We start from the raw sequence: 17,369 nt of genomic DNA on the forward strand, positions 1-17,369 counted from the left end.
TTTACCTGCTGCGATAAAAAGGACCCTTATGTGTGGTAAAAACAGCCGCTGCCACTACCATAGGGCCCTTTTTACCACAATTTGGTAAAAGGCCCCCTTAACCAGCTGTGCTTTAGCTGGCTCTGCAAACCCAGAAATTCAGTGCTGAAGCTTGGACATGACCCAGCATTGAATTTCTGGGCCTAACACTGGTGGCAGTCAGCAAAATGCTGAGAGCTGCTTGCTGAATATTAGGTCCTTTATTTGCCTTGGGAGGGTTCAATAAAAGGCTGTTTTTATACAAATCCCTACCTGCCTTCTTTAGTATTTTTCCATGTGTGGATTGTGTGTATTTGTCCAGAGACTACTAAGCTAGCTGCCTAGGTCCCATTACCTTTGTTCTGTGTACATGGGAAGAGATTGGGGAATGACAGTGTAACATTTTGACCTGGGATTGGTAGCATGGAATATTGCTGCTAATTGGGTTTCTGCCAGGCACTTGTGACTTGCCTTGGCCACTGTTTGGAAAACAGGATACTGGGCTAGATGGACCATTGGTCCGACCTAGTATGGCTACTCTTATGTCCTTTATTGTGTGTACCCGTCTGAAGGGTTGCCCTCAGCCCCTCTAACTGGACGGACTAGCAAATGAAGTTCAATGCCGTTTTATCAATTTGAATAATAATGAGGTGCTTTGCATGTTTTACATCTCATTATTAGATAGTCTGCGGTGATTTAAAATAATGCATGATTTTGCCATTTGTTTTTTTGTCTTTCCCTGTGGAAGACGTGTGGACCTCATCTGTTCCTTTTCCATTTGGATTGTTTGCTATTTAATGCACATTAAAAGACAAACGTTGTGCAATATTCACTTAACTACCCCCCATAAATTGAAGCACATGAATAGCAGGTCTAAGTTAACTGCATCAGATAGCTAGTTAGTTTTAACCTGTGGTATTCAGTGATGCCAACTCAGGCAGTTATGTTGTCAAATATCCAGTTAAATTTAACTGCATATCTTGTCTAGTTATCTTTAACTGGATAAGGCACTGCTGACTATTGACCTCACCTCACACTGACCATATAGCTCCTTGTAAATGAAATCTGAATTACACGTATCTTGGGTGCTGAGCACCATCAATATTGAGCCTGGTCCTCCATTGTGTCCAGGGAGGCACCTAGCATTGCCAATTGACTCCAGGTTAGTCCAGCAGCGTAGATCTAGCCCCACTGCAGGCAGGGACTAGTAGTCCTGCTTTGTTTAGGGAATCCAGAATGACAATTCCCTACGGTAATACTCACTAATAATCAATTCTATAGTGCTATACATTATATTGTAGGTGCTTTCTCTCTCTCCATAGTGGGCTCACAATCTAAGTTTTTATGTCTGTGGAAATGGAGGGTTAAATGACAAGTCCAGGGTTAAAGGAGCTGTATTGGGACTTAAACCCAGTTCCCCAGGATCCCTGGCTGTGGCCATAATTATTTTCCTCAATAACCTTTAGGCTACTGCTCCACTAGACTGAATCAACTGTGTGAAGCAAATTATTATTATTATTAACATTTGTATAGCACTACCAGACGCATGCAGCGCTGAACACCTGACACAGAGAGACAGTCCCTGCTCAATAGAGCTTACAATCTAAAAAATACAGGCAGACAAGACAATTAAGGGCGAGGGAAGTACTGGGTGAGAAGGAACAAGGGCAATTGAGTAGTGGCTAGGAGTCAAAAGCAGTGGTGAAAAGGTGGGTTTTCAGCATAGATTTGAAAACAGGTAGAGATGGAGCTAGAACCAGTTGGCAACCCTGTTGTTAACTATGGCTTGGATTTCTCCTGATTAGTTGGGCCACTTGTTTTTTGTTTGCATAAGCTTGCCCCATCATAGCATGAAAATAGTGACTTAGGGGTCCTTTTACTAAGATGTGTCAAAAAATGGGCTGCGCTAGTGTAGGCGTATGTTTTGGGCATGTGCAGATCCATTTTTCAGCGCACCTGTAAAAAAGGCCTTTTTTCATTTTTGCTGAAAATGGACGTGCGACAAAATAAAAATTGGCGTGTGTCCATTTTGGGTTTGAGACCTTAGTGCCAGCCATTGACTTAGCGATAAGGTCTCACGTGTTAACCGGGCGGTAATTGTCTACGTGTGTAGAATGATGATGATTACCGCGTTATTTTCTGGCGCATGTAGCGGACGCGCGTCAAGAATGAAATGACTGCAAGGGCCACGTGGTACCGGGCAGTAACTCCAAATTGACGCACGTTGGGCGTGTGTAGGTGCCTACGCGGCTTAGTAATAGGGCCCTTATATGAGCAGTGCACGGACACCGAAGCTTAAAGTAAGGGAGAGTGAGACTGCATTGAATCACTGTGAAACACAGCTAATGAGAGAGAGACTGGCCTCGGACTCTAGCAACCTCCGAGGAGCAGTTTTTAAGAGCTTTTGCCATTCACAAGATGGCGGCTGCGGCGGACGCCCGCGGACCCCAGTCCTTGAAAAACCTGCTGCCAAGGTGATTCCGCCTCGCGCCTCCCCGGACGCCCAATCCTCTGCCCCGCAGTCGGGCAAGCTCCGCCTCCGTGGCTGTTGTATATTAATGAAGCGTACCGCCGGAAGCGTTGCTAGGAGCTCGTTCGCTCTGTCTGTCTTCGTGTCCGGCCGCGGGACACTCGGATTTCGGTTTTTTTTTTTTTCTGTAGCTTGCGTATTAGACGTTGGTGAGAGGCCGCCGGTCAAGGAGCGGGAGACTGCGAAGAGGAACCGCAGGAAGGAGCAGCGCAGACAGCTTGCGAGGCTCGCAGGGGGCGGGGGTGGGTAGCCGCGGCCGGGCATGGTGCTGGCCGCAGGGCTGTAGGAGAGAAGCGCCGGGCTGAGGAGGAGCAGTAGCGGCAGCCGTCCACGCTTTCCGCTTGGGCACTTTCCGCAGAAGGAGAGGATCCAGGTAAAGGTGGGATAGGATTGGGGAGGGGGGTGGAATGCTTCCCTTTTCTCCCGGGGCTCCTGCTCCTTATCCCCACCCCCCCTTTCTCCCTCAGCTCCTCCACTTCCTTCTTCTCGTCTCTGATCATCATTGCACCTGTCTCGGGCGCAGCGCGCCCGGGGACGGACTTGTATACTTTTCGTTTGTTTTAAACTTTTCGTTCTAGGAGGAATAACGGTAAATAATGAGGGGAGGGGGGAGGCGATAGGTTGAGAGCGTCCCGGAGCAGGTGGATCATGGGCGCCGCTGGGGAGAGAGAGAGAGAGCAGCAGACCCAGACTTGATTTCGCGGTAGCGCCGCTGAGATCTCTAGCTTCTCCTGTTCGGGTCCTCGCCACTAGGTGCTCTCTTCCCCCCACCCCTCCTCCTCCTCCTCACTGCAGCTCCCTGGTTAGGAAGGAGCCGGGGCCTCCTCTCTGAAGAAGTCGATAGCCCTGGCATAACACTCCCGTAGATCGGCCCTGGGGGTAAACCTGCAGACCGTAAATCTGGTCACTTTTTGGGGGGTCTAATAGTCGCCTATCAGCGGAGGTGATTTCGTTTGGACTCCTTTGCAGAGCCCCCAACCCCAACCCCCCTACCTTCAGCTCAAGTCGGCGCTGAGGAGTTTGTTTACGTGACTTGGGAAACTTGATGCCCTGTGTTTTTGTCCTGCTTGACAAGGGGAAAGTGGCTTACAGTGCATTGGCCGAGAGCTGGTTATGTATTTGTATTATTCCTCTGTATTCTTTATCTGTTAACAGCCGTGCCTGAACAGTTTGCATTCCTGATGTGTTTTAGCTCTTTGCGTTAGGGGTGTGCATAAGCGCATACGTATTTGGATTGTTAATGCATCTTAACTGTATGCAAAATCGATTTCATAAGCTTTAAAATAAAACATTAAAATTCATTAAAGCAATTGAAACAAACGGAATAAATACAAAAATCTTTGTTTGAAAATCAGCACAAATTCTTTATTTTTTTTTTTTTTTACTCGTTCCTACTTTGTGTGCATATAGCAAATCTCAAATATTTTCTCCCAATCAGCATTTTTTTTTTGCAGCTGTGCTAATGTTTGCAGTAAAAATTAAATGTCAGTAGGCATCCTGTAGTCTGTGATCCTGGATAAACATGGGGCCCTTTTTTTTTTTTTAAGACGCTGAGTGTAGCTCTTTCTCCCCAGCCATCAAAATCTATTTATGTGTAAATTCAAGAATATGAACAACCACCAAAATCAATGTGGGAATTCAAGAATATGAATGAAAACAATGTTAAAATACTACCCCCCCCCCCCCATTAGAAGGAGATGATTCCTCTTTAGTCTGGAGAGGTACCATTGTGGCATTTAGTAATTATATTTTATATTAAAATATATGGAAAATGAGTTAATTAAAATGTGTTGTTAAATGAGTTAATTAAGCAAGCATGAATCTTCATGCATATAGTGATTCGTATATAAATATAGTAACATCTCCAGCTGCAAGAAGAAAAAAAACCTGTGTTGTGTGTGTGTGTATATAACATTGTGTTTATTCTCGGTTTTGATATACCGTATTTCACTAAGTGGTTTACAAACTAATACATATGATTTGTGTATTAGTTTATGTTCTGTGACCTCACAGGGGGGAGGGATAGTGGTAGCTTTGCTGCTGTTGGCACATAGACTAATGCAGTGGGGAGGGAGAGAGAGAGGAAATAGTGTCTATCTTCTGCACTCCCCACCCCTTATAAATACTCAGGGAAATAAAGTGATTATATAATCTGTAACATGTAGAGTAAGCTGCAGAAGAAATTGGAAAGGAGCAAAAGCTTTTTCCACAGCTGAGAAATGAGCTCTGCGGTGTTCTGAGCTATCTGCATAGTGCTTTGGCTCCTCCCCCTCTGCAAAAGACAAGGTCCCCTTGTTCAGCAGGGTATTTAGGGTTCTCTTGCGATCCACATCGCACATCGTTTGTAACTTTTCTATCCTGGTAACCTAGGGATGTTTTTCTTTAAAGAAGAAACCAGATCTGCTGTAGCATGTAGTCCAAGGAAATGATGATATCTTGAAATTTTGTTTAATGTGATGAAGATCGACCCAGGGAAGTAGTGTGTTCTCCTTTGTAAGTATCACCTTAAGTGTTTTGCTCTAAATTTAGCTGTCTTCAGTCGTTTTCCAGAATCAATATATCCAGTTGGGACAAGGGAAGAGGCCAAAAGCTCTTGCTCTGAAAGAGGCAGAAGGGAAACAAGAAGGCTTTTTTCCAGGCTTTCTTCCTGTGCAGGTGTTCAGCATAGAGTTACATGCTTCTTATAAAGCTTGCTGTTTGCTATTTTTTGTTATGCAATCACATTGAGTTGGATGAGGAGAGATCACATCTAGTAATTTAACAGAGCTAGTCATATCACAGACTGTGTGGACTGTGTTTGAGGTGAAATGGAATTCTTTGAGCTAATTGCATGTACCTTGGAAAGGTTTATGTTACATGAGATGTTTTGCGGTATGTGTAATGTGACTTAACACTTGCAAAGCTGCTTGAGCAGCAAACATGACTTGGATTTCAGTACTTAGCCATTTAGTAGCTTCTGGGCACATGCATATTTTTTTTTGTCTCTGTTCATTTAGAAGAAGTAGGGAATTCTGCTTGCACTCTTGTCTCAGGATTGTACTTGATTACCTCAGGGGCATGCATCCAGGCTTCTCACTGCACCAGTCTGTTGCTGGTGGGGTCAGGTATGTCATATGGGTAATGAAGCTCCAGGTTTGAACAGTGAATGCATGCATATCTGGTGCCTCCTGCTGGTCAGCTGTAGAACAGTACTGATGGGTTTACCCTTGAAATTGATCTCCCTTTGGTCCTTCTGTTGGCAGAAGCAGCCTCAAGTTCCAGCCTGTTCTAAATATATAAAAGGGGGGGAGCATGAAATTGGTGGAGTGTGTGGCATCTTCTTGATTAGGTGGCACAGAAGCGTGGAAGGGGTGACAGACTGAGAATTCTCATGCTTTTTTAAGTGATCTACTTCTGCCATTCAGTATTCCATATTTACGTGTTAACTTGATTTTGCATAAGTGCTACAATTCTTGGCAAGGAACGAAAAAGTTCTTTAAAGTGTCTAACTGAAATCCCCTATTGTTATTCAGTGTGGTTGGCATGGGTGGTGGGCTCTGAATGGTTAAGGTATTTGGCTGGTGTGGATTCTGCTTTAAATTGCAGTCATTTTAAAAAGTGGGGAAAGCCTGTGGCATGTGGCTCATGGAATTCTTTCCAACCCCTCTGCATGTAAATGTGTGTTTGGGGTGGGGGTTGGGTATGTGCATATGTGTCCACTCTTGTGTCTTGTAATTAGGAGAGGAGATGGGAGGGGAAGTCATAATGTTGATAGATCTGTTATATAGTTAAGCAGCGAGTTGTTTCTCCCATAGAAATGTATTGAGGTTTTTTTTTTTTTGGAAGGGGGTTCATTTCTGTTCCATTTCCCACCACATGCAGAAACTTCTCCAGATCTACTACCTCTGCTTTCCCATGGGCTGGGTCCTACCTACAGGGCAGGCTCATGCACATGGGGGTGGGGTGGGGGGGGGGGACTACAGATAAAGGTTTTAAAACTAAAAAAAAAAAAAGGTCTGGGCATGTTACTTGTTGCTCTACTTTCTGGGCGTTTAATGTAAAATTTTGCTTATGATTCTCAACTGTCTGGCTTCAGAAGTCAAGCTATGATTATATCTTGGAGGGCACAGTGGGCTTCCCCCCCACCCCCAAAAAAAAAAAACATACTTAGCAGTACACATTACAGAATATAGGAACCCTAAGTATAATTTTGGACTGTTTTTGGATTAGTCTCTCTAGTGGGGTTTTTTCTTATGCAAAGCTTTTTTTTTTTTTTTTAAATTCTGTTACATTTTTAAATTTTTGCCTGTAGATGGAAAGAATTATACAAAAGGGTATGAAAATGTGTCCAACATCCAGTGGGTTGGAAAGAATAAAAATATACAACTCCTCTCATACCCACAGTTGTCTAAAGCGGTTTACATATTAAACCACTAAATACAATTAGAATATTTGCTGTGGTATGTTTTATTAAAACTATTCAGTCACAAATGACAGCAATATCCCTACTACTGTTTCTGTAGTGTTATTAGATATATGCAGCATTGTACACAAACATATCCCTGCTTGACAGAACTTAGAATCTATTAAAGACAAATAAGGGATTAGGGGTTTATTTATTATGGGAATGATTAAAACAAACATGGGTACTGAACAGGTGAATACTACTACTACTACTTATCACTTCTATAGCGCTACAAGGCATACGCAGCGCTGTACACCATACACGAAAAGACAGTCCCTGCTCAAAGAGCTTACAATCTAAATGAGGGGTTAAGAGTTAAAAGCAGCCTCAAAGATGGGCTTTTAGCCTAGATTTGAATACGTCCAAAGATGGATAGGATGTACTGATTCAGGAAGTCTATTTCAGGTGTTCAATGCAGCAAGATGAAGGAACAGAGTTTGGAGGAAGAAAGATACAGATAAATGACTTGAACAGAATTCCTGGGGAGGGGTATAGGGAGAAATAAAAGGAGAGATACTGAGGGGCTGTGGAAGGAGCTGAATAATTTAGTAAGTCAGTAAGAGGAGTTTGAACTGTAGATAGAAACAGGGAACCAGTGAAGTGACTTGAGGAGAGGGTTGTATGAGCATAGCAACACTGGCAGAAGTCATGAGCAGTATTTTGAATAGATTGAAGGAGAGTGAGATCGTTTAATGGGAGTCCTGTGAGAAGCAAACGCTCTGTGAGTCTTGTTTCTAGGGTTGGGTGTCAGGGCCCCCTCTAGTGGCTCATTTGGACGTGGTGAGGTTTTTGAAAGGTTCGCTATATTAGTCCCCTGGTTCGGCGTCTGTTCCTGTCTTGGAAGTTGAACGTGGTGCTGAGTTTGCTGCAGGATGCACCATTCGATCTGCTGGCTTCTGATAAAGATCTTACGCTGAAGGTAGTCTTTTAGTTGGCTATTTTTTCTGTGCGCCATGTCTCTGAGATCCAGGTGTTGTCATGTTGGGAACCATTTCTTTATAAGTGCATAAATATTGCCATACTGGGGCAGATCGAAGGTCCATGAAGCCCAGCATCCTGTTTCCAACAGTGGCCAATCCAGGTCACAAGTACCTGGCAAGATCTCAAAACAGTACAATACATGTTATGCTGCTTATTCTAGAAATGAGCAGTGGATTTTCCCCAAGTCCATTTTAATAATGGTCTATGGACTTTTCCTTTTAGGAAGCCATCCAAACCTTTTTTAAACCCCGCTAAACTAACATCTTTTACAACATTCTCTGGCAACGAATTCCAGAGTTTAATTACACGTTGAGTGAAGAAATATTTTCTCCGATTTTGTTTTAAATCAACTACTTTGTAGCTTCATTGTGTGCCCCCTAGTCCTAGTAGTTTTGGAAAGAGTAAACAAGCGATTCACGTCTACCCATTCCATTCATTTTATAGACCTGTATCATATGTTCCCTCAGCCATCTTTTCTCCAAGCTGAAGAGCCTTAGCCGCTTTAGCCTTTCCTCATAGGGAAGTCATTACATCCCCTTTATCATTTTTGTCGCCCTTCTCTTTACCTTTTCTAATTCCACTGTATCTTTTTTTTGAGATGTGGTGACTAGAATTGAATACAATATTCGAGGTGCGGTCGCACCACGTGGCGATAGGTTTCAACGTATCATCAACGATGACACCTAGATCCCTTTCCTATTCGGTAATTCCTAATGCGGAACCTTCCATTACATAAGTATAATTTGGGTTCCTCTTTCCCACATTCAACGCTTTACATTTGCTCACATTAAATTCATCTGCCATTTAGATACCCAGTCTCGTAAGGTCCTCTTGTAATTTTTCACAATCCTCTTGCGATTTAACAACTTTGAATAACTTTGTCATCAGCAAATTTAATTACCTCACTAGTTACTCCCATCTCTAGATCATTTACTTATTTTTTATAATATCTTTATTAGGTCAAAGGTAGATGGAACAATTACAAAAGCACAACGTCCACTGTTCATATGAAAAGAAATGGTAAACACCACCACCAACAGGTAATGTGCTTCCTTAAAGCAACTGGAAAGCCACCGCTGTCCACTGTTTTTCTACAAAAGTAATTGTTAAAATCATTAGCGAATAACACATGGTCCACACTCTCCCCTTGACATTTTCTCCCCTTTTTCCCCTCCCGCAAAACCCACCTCCCCGCTCACCCATCCCCTGGGTCTTCACCCGTTAAGCGCCTAATACTCTACCTCACCTGCCTTCATATACAGGCTGCAATACCTCTTCTAAACCTCTTGATAAAACCTATGTCTGCTAGACATTGAACTAGAATTTTGCAGCCAGACTCAATGCGCCATCTCCGTCAGTGAATGCCATTGAGACACCGATGGGGTAGTAGGATCTGCCCACTGCTGTAAAATAAATTTTTTCACCAACAGGATAGCTGTTAAAATAAACTGACATTGCATTTCAATAAGTCCCTCTTCCTCCAGCTGCCCATCATCACACAATAATATAGCGCTGTATGACCTCTCAAGCGCCCATTCTAATGGGTTCCCTCAGTGACCGCCAGAGACCCCTGCCACAACTGCGAAAGCAACGGGCACTCCAAAAACGAATGAATGAAGTTGCCCATAGCTGAGTGGCACTTGATACACAAATCATCATCCCATAAACCCAACCTTTTCCCCCTCTGTCTAGTTATATACACTCTATGCAAAATTTTATATTGTATGAGCTGAAGTGCCACATTCGCCGTAATCTTAGGTATCATCCCGAATACCCTCCCCAGAAATTCCCAAGATATTGTCTCACCCAGGTCTGAGCTCTAGCACGCGGCCATACCCTCCAAATAAGCTGCAGATCTATTCCTCAACAGCTGTCCCCATTGAGAAAGACTATTAGACGAAGCAGGCAAGCCTAAAAACAGGCTATCAAGTTTAGTGAATGTCACCTGAGATCCCACTGCACGCACTACAGAAGTGTAATAATCTCTAACCTGCAAAAATGGAGAAACTTGAGTTAGGCTCCACGCTCGCTTGATCTGATCAAATGAAGGCAAACTCAAGCCCCACAATTCCATCAAGTGCTCTAAATATCGACAGCCTCCCCTTTCCCACCGTTGAAAATGACCCTGCACCATCCCCGCCGGGAAATCTGAGTTGTTTAACAGAGAAAGGAACGGATAGCCCTTCCCTATGCCCCCCACTGTAATCCTCCACCATTGCCATGCCTTACTTAAAGCTAGAATAAACTGATTCCTACCTGCTATCCCTCTCTTCCGTCTCCCCCTGCTCTGGAATACATAGAATCATCCACAGGAGCACACCAACTTTGTCAAAAACCCGGCAAGGCATACCTAGCAGTCAACGTGTGTATCTCATGTATCCACCTTATTAACGACATCACATTATATAGCCTAAGGTCTGGAAGGCGTATCCCCCCCCCCCCCTCTTAGACCTGTCTAGAGTTAATTTAGCAAACACAGTACGTGGCCGTTTGGAGTGCCATATAAATGAGCTGATAATACTTCGGTAAAGTTTTTCCTCTTTCTGCCGGACCCATATGGGTACCATTTGCAGGGGATATAGCAATTTCGGGAGAAGAACCATCTTTACAAGAGCTATCTGTCCCATGAAGTTCACCGGAAGGTCATTCCACGGCGCACACAAGCAACGTACATGCTCCAACCTCTCTATGATCTTCCTATAAATCCATTCATAATCAGCACTCAAATAAACCCCCAGGTATTTTATCCCCATTCGGGCCCACACCAGAGGGAAATTAGAGCAGAATTACTACAAGGGTTACTAATAGGCAAAGCCTCTGATTTCCCGAAGTTTATTCTTAAACCCGCAAATTCTCCAAAAACTCTTATAATCCCCATAACCACAGGCAACGTAACCGTGGCATTATTTAGGAGTAGCAGCATGTCGCACCCTCTAATGCTCCTTCCTGTCGAATATTCGCTGCCAGAGATTCCAAAGAGAGCACAAACAAGAGGTGAAAGTGGGCATCCCTGCCTAGTGCCCCGGCCCAAAGAAATCTGTTCAGTAAGAACGTGATTTATGAGAAGTTGAGCAGTGGGATTACTATATAACCCCCGTACCCAGTCCAGAAAAGCTCCTGAGATCCCAAACCGGTTCAAGACCCAGAACAGATATTCCTATACTATCTTATCAAACACCTTTTCCACATCTGAACTTGCCAATATCATATCCCCTTGACGCCCTGCCCCACCCCTCGGTACTCGACAAACTTTTAAAATATTAGCGGATGCATACCGACCCGGTACAAAACCCACTTGATCAAGATGTATAAGTTGAGGAAGTAAACCCCCTAGCCTCTCCGCCAGCACCCCTGCCAGAATCTTTAAATCTTGGTTGATTAGTGAGAGAGGGTGATAGGAACTCACCAGTTCAAGGTCCTTCCCCGGCTTTGGCAACACAGTAATGTAGACATGATTAAGAGATGGGCCCATCACCTGAGAGTCTCTAATATCCTCACACATATCAATAAAAGGGGGAATAAGTAAATCCTGGAAGATTTTGTAAAACTCCATACCTAGCCCATCCGGACCAGGGGCCTTCGCTAATTTAAGCCTTTTAATAACCCTTTTGACCTCTTCCCCAGTTAATGGCGCGTTAAGTACCCCCATTTGCTCCTCTGTGAGACTTGGCAACTGCAGGTTACAAAAAAAAATCCTCTTTCACCGGGGCCCGAAGAAGAACCTTTGTTGTAAAGAGATGTATAAAAATGGGAGAATTCCCTCTATATCAAGCTGGCTGTGATGGTATTTCCCTCCAGAATCTTTTATCTTAGCAATATAACTCTTAGCTGAACGTGGCTTCACAAGGAGGCCAATAGCTTCCCTGTTCTATTGCCCCACCTATGCAATCTGTATTTATACAGCTTAATATTATACAGGGCCCGTTCATTCAGGAGGTTCTTTAACTCCTTCTTGTGCTCCATATATGCCAGCCAGCGTTGTTCTGTGTGTTGCTAGAGTAGTAGATGACACGCTCCCTTCAATGTATCTGCCCTCTCCAGTATTGCCTGCTCCCTTTTCTTATAAAGTGCTGTGGTATAAGCAATAATCCTACCCCTGAGCACAGCTTTGGCCGCTTCCCAGAAAACCCGGGGGCCCACATCCTGCACCCTATTCTTAACTAAATACTCCAACCAAGCCTTCTCAAGGTATTTTCTTAAATTCAACACTTTGGTATAGGGCTGGATTCATGTGCCATCGTGGGGACCAGGAGCCTCCCCCCCCCAAGATCCATCCACACCGGGCCATGATCGGACACTTCCGCCTGTCCAATAAGTACCTGCTCTACTAGATGCAACAAAACTCGCGATGTCCGAATATAATCCAAGTGAACGTGGACCCCATGAGGATGTGAAAAAAAGTAAAATCCTGTTCTTCTGCATGGAACAATTGCCAAACATCTAATACCGCAAGCTCTTCAATCACGTAATTAACTCCTTTCTGGGTGTGATCCCCAAGGGGTTGCCTTGGTGGCTTGCAGTCTATGGATGGATCACTAGTAATATTAGTCTCCCCCTACAATAAGAGGATAATCATCCAACTTAGCTATCCGAACCCACACCTGGGTGAAAAAGCTGTGAGTGTATATGTTAGGAGCATATAAACTACATAAAACTACCCGAGACCCTTATAACATCCCAGCTACCGCCGCATATCTGCCATTCGGGTCTTGATCAAGACTATGCAACGTTAATTCCACAGATTTTTTTTAATTAACATAGCCACTCCCCTCTGACGGCCATTGAAGGAAGCATAATAAATTTCCCCAACCCAGTCTCTACTCAATTTAGCATGTTCTATATTACTCAAATGCGTTTCCTGTAATAAGGCAACATCAGCATGCATCCGCTTTAGATACTGTAAAATCCGTGTCCTTTTAATCAGAGAATGTACCCCATCTACATTCAGGGATAGAACCCTCAGTCTATCCGAAGACACATTTATAATTATCAAACTCAACGCCAAGGGCTATGATGTTCGATAACACCCAGGGAGTCTCCCAGCTAGAGCTCCCCAAGACCCATCCTCTCCCTTCATGCCCACCCAACAGGACAAACACCTGCAGCACAGATACTGTAGAGTGGAGACCCAGGTTAAAGGCGGCCCCCCTCCCTGTCTACCAACCTCCCATCCTTCCTCTGAGTCCACTCCCCCTTTATAACCAACACACACCCATACCACAGAAACCACCAACCTTCCTCCCCTCCTCCTTCCCATTCAAAACAACCTTCCTCCCTCACTCCTATCTTTAGATAAACACATCCCCCTCCCCCCTCCCAACCTTTCTAACAGCCTTAATTGAAATAACTACAAATCAGTTGACCAAGCATATGAGAACAAATAAAACTGTCATAACTCATGCTCGAAACACAAGAGAGCACCGCAACAGAGAGTCAGGATGGTACGCCTTGCCCCCCCCTTTAGGGCTCCCAAGTACAGCACCCTCATTCTCAGCACAAAACTCCACTCGCTGTACAGTGTAGACCAAGTGCCCCCCCGACACCAAGGGCGTCACCTCGTCCAACACCAAGGACAATCAAGTAATGTAAAAAAAAAAAACCTCTTCTGCAATCATCCATCAACCATATTATTTCCGATTACAGTTTGTCTATATATGACTTAAGGTCCGATGGATCAGTGAAAAAGAAAGTGTTGTTGTTGTGAGTCACTCGGACCTTCGCTGGGTATAACAGAGCGAAATGGATACACCTGGTGAACAATGTTTTGCACAGCTGCCCCATCCGTCGCCGCTGCTCAGACACACGGGCAGAATAATCCTGAAACAAAAGAATTCAATTCCTTTTGTAATCCACAGATCGCTTTGCCCTGAATGCCTGCATCAATCGCTCTTTAACAGAGTAATTAAGAATTCAGGCGAGCACAGGCCTCGGACACTGCTCTCCATCTCGTGTAACACCCACTTGGTGTATGCGTTCCACCTGCACCGGCCCATGCAGCAGGGCAACATGCTGGTGAGCCGGAAGCCAACTCTCCAAAAATTCCCGAAGCTCCTTATCCTGTACTGCCTCCGGTAAGCCGATACTCCTGATGTTTTGCAGACTTCTATTTTCCAGATCATCTGTTAGTTGTATAAGCTGCTTAGCCTGTGCCTCCGCTGCTGCCAACTGGCCTTCTATCACATCTGCCCGATCCTCCTGCCTGCTAATGTGCTCCTCCACTGCCTGAAGCCTCGACGCCTGCCGTTCAAAATTTTCTTTTATTTCGTTGACTGAAGTTTGTAACTTTAAAAGACGGTCATCCAACACCGCGGAGAGCTGTTTTGTGAGTTCCCGTACTGCCTTCTCTTGCAGAGTGAACACCGAGGCACTACTTTGCTACGTTGCCATTTTGGGGCTTCCTGCAGTCACACGATCTCTACCAGGCCTGGGGGTTTTCACTGGCATACCCCGGCGAACAGCTCACAGTGGCTATAAAAACCTGCTCAACCAAACACAAGCGCTCTAAACAGTTCAACCCAGTCTCAACTTCCGAGGGGATCTGGGGGATCGGCAATGTGCAGATTAAAGCGCAGGTGAAGAGGAGCAGAGCTGATGAGCATCCAGTCAGCCCAACGGCATCACGTGCCCCCCCCCCCCCCACAGATAATTTATAAATATGTTTAAAAAGCAGCGGTCCCAGCACAGACCCCTGGGGAACCCCACTACCCTTCTCCATTGAGAATACTAATTATTTAACTCTACTCTCTGCTTTCTATCTAACCAGTTTTTAATCCACAATAGGACGCTACTTCCTATCCCATGACTTTCCAATTTCCTCTGGAGACTTTCATGATGTACATTGTCATATACCTTTTGAAAATCACCTTTATCCACATGTTTGTTCACAGCTTTCAAGAAATGTAAGAGAGTGGTGAGGCAAGATTTCCCTCCATTAAATCCATGTTGGCTTTGTCTCATTAATCCATGCTTATTAATATGCTCTTGAATTTTGTTCTTTATAATATTCTTTACCATTTTGCCTGGCATCGGCGTCAGGCTCCCCGGTCTATAATTTCCTGAATTACGTCTGGAACATTTTTTAACATTGGCGTTACATTGGCCACCCTCCAAGCTTCTGGAACCATGCTTGATTTTAAAGATAAATTACATATTACTAGCAATAGTTACGCAAATTTACTCTGGGATGAATACCATCCGGCCCAGGAGATTTGCTACTCTTTATCAAATTGTGCCATTACATTCTCCAGGTTTATAGAGATTTTGGTCACTTTCTCTGACTCACCAGCTTAGAGACTCACCAGCTTAGAATACCATTTCTGGCACTGGTATGTCTCCCAAATTTTCCTCGGTGAATACCTAAGCATAATCTCTCTGCTATGGCTTTGTCTTCCCTGATTGTCCTGTTAGCAGTCCAACCAATTCTTTTGCTGGCTTCTTGCTTTTAATATACCTAAAAAAAAAAGTTTCAAAATTTTTTTTTTTTTTGCCTCCAACGCAAACTTTCTTTTTTTTCCCCCAAAGTCTTTCTTTGCCTTCCTTACCAGCGCTTTGCATTTGACTTGCCGTTCCTTATGCTGTATCTTATTGTTTTCAGTTGATTCCTTCCATTTTCTGAAGGATTTTATTTTAGCTCTAATGGCTTCCTTTATGTCTCTCTTTAACCATGCTGGCTGTCGTTTTGGTCTTCCTTTATCCTTTTTTAATATATGGAATATATTTGGTCTAGGCTTCCAGAATTGTATTTTTGAACAGCATCCAAGCCTGTTGTAAATTTTGACCTTTGCAGCTGCTGCTCTATTTTTTTTTTCACCGTTCTTCTCATTTTATCATAGTCTCCTTTTTGAAAGTTAAATGCTAACGTATTGGATTTCCTCTGTGTACTTCAAAGACGATATCAAATCTGATCGTATTATGATCACTGTTACCAAGCGGCTTCAGCACCATTACCTCATGCGCTCCACTAAGGACTAGGTCTAGAATATTTCCTCTTCTTGTTGGATCTTATACCAGCTGTTCCATAAAGCAGTCCTTGATTTTGTCAAGGAATTTTACCTCTCTAGCATACTTTGATGTTACATTTATCCAATCAATATTGCGGTAATTGAAATCACCTATTATTATTGTATTCCCCAGTTTGTTAGCCTCCCTAATTTGTGATAACATTTCTAATTCATCTGTTCATCCTGGCCAGGTGGACGGTAGTACACTTGTATTACTGTCTTTTTCCCCTTTTACACATGGAATTTCAATCCATAGGCATTCCAAGATGTATTTTGTTTCCTGCAGAATTTTCAATCTGTTTGTACCTATTTACATCTTGCTCGCTGCTCTATCTCCTTTTTAAACGCCGATGCCAGCAGCCCGGTCCCAACCTGATTAAGGTGGAGCCCGTCCTTCAGGAATAGGCTCTGCCTTCTCCAGAATGTTGCCTTGTTCCTTACAAATCTAAAACCCTTCTCCCTGCACCATCGCCTCATCCAACGAATTGAGACTCCGGAGCTCTGCCTGTCTCTTGAGCCCTGCGCATGTAATGGTAGCATTTTGGAAAATGCTACCCTAGAGGCTCTGGATTTGAGCTTTCTACCTAAGAGCCTAAATTTGGCTTCCAGAACCTCTCTCCCACACTTTCCTATGTCATTGGTACCCACATGTACCAAGACAGCCGGCTCCTCCCAAGCACTATCTAAAATCCTATCTAGGTGACGCGTGATGTCTGCCACCTTTGCACCAGGCAGGCAAATGACCAGGTGATTCCTCATGTCCTCCAGCCACCCAGCTATCTACATGCCTAATAATTGAATCACCATCTACAACAGCTGTCCAAACCCTTCCCTCCTGGGCAATAGTTCCTGGAGACACATCCTCGGTGCGAGAGGTTATTGCATCCTCTGGTGTGCTGGTCTTGGCTACAGGATTACTTCCGACTGTACCAGGGTGATGCTCTTCGTTTAGAAAACCTCCCTTCTTCAAGGCAGCGCAGGGGCTGCCAGATTGGAGGTGGGACTTCTCTACAATGTCCCTATAGGCCTCCTTTATTTACCTCTCTGTCTCCCTCAGCTCCTCCAAGCCTGCTACTCTAGCCTCAAGAGAACGGACTCATTCTCGGAGAGCTAGGAGCTCTTTACATCGAGTACACACATATGACTTCTCACCAACTGGAAGATAATCATACATGTGACACTCAATGCAAAAGACTGGATAGCACCCCTCTCGCTACTGGACTGCTGTCTGCATCTTGGTATTTATAGGATTGTTTAATTAAAACTTTTTAAGGTACTAGGTATACCAGATGTATATAAACAGTCTAGATTGGTGTAATTTATTTAGTGTTTGCTTCTCTGAAACTAATTTAATTTAAACAATTAAAACGCTAAATAAAACTCCCCTCTTGTCCTA

The 17,369-nt window shown here is 44.0% G+C and overlaps 1 protein-coding gene across 3 annotated transcripts in view; it reads left to right on the forward strand.

Moving 5' to 3' along the window:
• Positions 1-2,535: 2,535 nt before the first annotated feature.
• SLC45A4 (solute carrier family 45 member 4) overlaps positions 2,536-17,369 on the forward strand; it is a 166,241-nt gene continuing 151,407 nt past the window's right edge. For 2 of the 3 annotated variants that reach the window (XM_030219634.1, XM_030219625.1), the window contains exon 1: positions 2,536-2,921. The gene's annotated coding sequence lies outside the window, so the exon portion shown is untranslated. Of the gene's footprint in view, positions 2,922-4,946; positions 5,042-17,369 lie in introns of those variants that run through there. The other variant, XM_030219644.1, reaches the window with a different exon arrangement.

Source organism: Microcaecilia unicolor, chromosome 1, assembly GCF_901765095.1.
Source record: "Microcaecilia unicolor chromosome 1, aMicUni1.1, whole genome shotgun sequence".
Classification (NCBI taxonomy): Eukaryota; Metazoa; Chordata; class Amphibia; order Gymnophiona; family Siphonopidae; genus Microcaecilia; species Microcaecilia unicolor.